The sequence below is a fragment of the Eurytemora carolleeae genome, unplaced genomic scaffold (genome assembly GCF_000591075.1).
Source record: "Eurytemora carolleeae unplaced genomic scaffold, Eaff_2.0 scaffold370, whole genome shotgun sequence".
Taxonomy (NCBI): Eukaryota; Metazoa; Arthropoda; class Copepoda; order Calanoida; family Temoridae; genus Eurytemora; species Eurytemora carolleeae.
Genome location: NW_019396283.1, coordinates 139,437 through 142,745, shown reverse-complemented (window position 1 = coordinate 142,745; position 3,309 = coordinate 139,437). Strand labels below are relative to the sequence as shown.

Genomic DNA, 3,309 nt, shown 5'->3' with positions numbered 1-3,309 from the left:
ACGATCATCTAATTTCAGGTAAATTCATGATTTTATTGTTTAATTATTACTAAACTTGCTGAGTTAGCTCAAAGCTGATAAAACATGAAATTTCTCCGAATAATGTTCGAATGTTTATTGTTGGTTTTCAAAACTACATTCTCGGCTGTTTTCATAGAAAAGTGCCAGTTTCTTGCTCTCTTCAAACCTACCTGTTAAAATCCGTGCCAGCACCACGCGCGCAAGTTGTACCGGTCCGCCCCAGCCGGCTGAGATGGTCCAATGACCTGTACCGTCTGTTGAGTGAACAGGTTGGTGTCCCGGACCGACCTTGCTGCCTATACTTCAAGAATTCCATTCAAGTCTAGTACTCTAGAAGGAAAACAGTGAAGTAGCGAAGAGAATTTCACAAAAGATCTATTTGTTCTCGTTGTGCAGGTAAAATAAAATCTCAGTTTCAATTTTCTTTAAAAATTATCAATTTTAAAATATGAAGATTTATAAAAAATGGGTAAATTCTAAATTGTATTCGTAAATATTGGCGCACTATTACATTATATACGGGCCTGTTATATTTCTCTTGGTGTAGGCCAGGGCGCAACCTGTAAGATAGATTGATAGACAGTGAAAAACCGGCTTCGGAGTCACGTGATTAAAAGAATTATTCCCTGCACCACTCCTTTAATCCCCCCCCCTTCACGGAGTAGGCTTTTCTAGTTTAAAGAGAATGTTCTTGTTTTTAAAATACAGACAGCAAACAAATTTTTTTTTTCATAAAACCATTTTCGAGAATTTTAAATTTTGTAATTTTTTAAAAATTATTAACTTCAAAAATATAATTTTCATTAAATATTTATTACTTCTACAGAGTACATTTTTTCAGTGTTTTTTGATATTTTACATAACACGTTTTAATTGTTTTAATGTTTTCCATAACAAGTTTTTTTATAGATGTGTTCTTTATTTTCCATAACAAGTTTATAACAGTTTCTTTTCTTAAATTTTCAATAAAAAGTTAGATTCATAGCAGTTTCTTATATTTTCAATAAGAAGTTAGATTCATAGCAGTTTCTAATATTTTCCATAACAAGTTTTAAAGATATTTCTAAGATTTTCAAGAACACTGTTATAACTGTTCCTTAAATTTTCAATAACAAATTTTTTATACAAGTTTTTTAATGTTTTCCATAACAAGTTTCTTTTCTTATATTTTGCCTAAAAAGTTTTTAAAGCAGTTTCTTATATTTTCCATGACAAGTTTTAAAGATATTTTTAAGATTTTCCATAACAACTTATTTTATACAAGTTTTTAATATTTTCCATGACAATATTTTTCTTATAGATATTTTCCAAAACAAGTTTTTATAGATGTTTCTAATAATTTCCATAAAATATATAGATATTTTTAATAATTTGTATAAAGTTTTTATAGATGTTTCTAATAATTTCCATTTTTAAAAATTATTAACTTCAAAAATATAATTTTCATTAAATATTTATTACTTCTACAGAGTACATTTTTTCAGTGTTTTTTGATATTTTACATAACACGTTTTAATTGTTTTAATGTTTTCCATAACAAGTTTTTTTTATAGATGTGTTCTTTATTTTCCATAACAAGTTTATAACAGTTTCTTTTCTTAAATTTTCAATAAAAAGTTAGATTCATAGCAGTTTCTTATATTTTCAATAAGAAGTTAGATTCATAGCAGTTTCTAATATTTTCCATAACAAGTTTTAAAGATATTTCTAAGATTTTCAAGAACACTGTTATAACTGTTCCTTAAATTTTCAATAACAAATTTTTTATACAAGTTTTTTAATGTTTTCCATAACAAGTTTCTTTTCTTATATTTTGCCTAAAAAGTTTTTAAAGCAGTTTCTTATATTTTCCATGACAAGTTTTAAAGATATTTTTAAGATTTTCCATAACAACTTATTTTATACAAGTTTTTAATATTTTCCATGACAATATTTTTCTTATAGATATTTTCCAAAACAAGTTTTTATAGATGTTTCTAATAATTTCCATAAAATATATAGATATTTTTAATAATTTGTATAAAGTTTTTATAGATGTTTCTAATAATTTCCATAAAATATATAGATATTTTTAATAATTTGTATAAAGTTTTTATAGATGTTTTTAATATATTCCATAAGAAGTTATATAGCAGTTTCTAATATATTCCATAATATGTTTTACAACAGTTTCTTATTTTCCATAATATATTTTTATTGCAGTTTCTAATGAATTCCATAATATTTTTTATAGCAGTTTCTTATATTTAACAATAATAAGTTTGTATAGAAGATTATTATATTTTTCCATAATATATTTTATAGCAGTTTCTAATATTTTCCATAACATGTTTTATAGTAGTTTCTTATAATTTCCTATAATGATATTTTAAGATTTTCCAGAACAAGTTTTTATACATGTTTATAATATTTTCCATACATCTATGATCTATGGATGGTCTTATAAAAAGTGTTTTTTATAGATGCTTCTGATATTTTCCATAACAAGTTTTTATATATGTTTCATAGCAGTTATATATTTTTAAAGCTTTTTGAAGTACAGTTTCAAAGGTTTTCCTTACACATTGTATAGTTTTTTTTTTATATTTTTCATAACACGTTTAAATGAAGTTTCTAATATTACCATAATGTATTTAAATTTTTTTTATATAAAAATTTCCATGGCAAGTTTTTATAGATGATTTTAATATTTTCCATAACACCTTTAATAGTAGTTTGTAATAGTTTCCAAAAGTTTATGAGATATTCTTTTTTTGTCAGTTTTGATTTTTTATACTTAATTTTTTGATTTTTGTACCACCATAAATATCAATTTAATAAAATTTTGGGTCTTAGTGACTTTTCCTATTTAGCTGTACAGAAATTTGTGCCATAAGGGGGGGGGGTCCCCATGGCCTCCGGCCCCCCGGTATACGCCCCTGACTTTAACAAATAATTAAATAAACTGAAAGGTTTTTAATTACTAATTCTGTTTAACATCATTCATTTTTTATTTGCCTTCAAATTGTTTATGTTAAATTAAGCCTATCCAGTATCTATCTATCTATCTAGCTATCTATAAAACTATCCAGTATCTATCTATCTATCTATCTATCTATAAAACTATCAATCAATCTACCTTTTTTTAATTAAGGTAAACAAAGGTATTGCTGACTTGTAATAAAAACAATTTGGCAAAAACAAAAGTGTTTTGCTGAATTATTGTTTAAAAACGTTGACGTTGGTTCATTATTAACTTGAGAAATATTCTGGGTTCTTTTTCTTCGTGGGGGGGGGCTAATCCAACAC

At 25.4% G+C, this 3,309-nt stretch overlaps 1 protein-coding gene across 2 annotated transcripts in view; it reads left to right on the top strand.

Moving 5' to 3' along the window:
* The first annotated feature begins 311 nt into the window (after positions 1 to 311).
* LOC111700133 (uncharacterized) overlaps positions 312 to 3,309 on the top strand; it is a 44,434-nt gene continuing 41,436 nt past the window's right edge. For both annotated transcript variants that reach the window (XM_023470954.1, XM_023470953.1), the window contains exon 1: positions 312 to 417. The gene's annotated coding sequence lies outside the window, so the exon portion shown is untranslated. The remainder of the gene's footprint in view (positions 418 to 3,309) is intronic.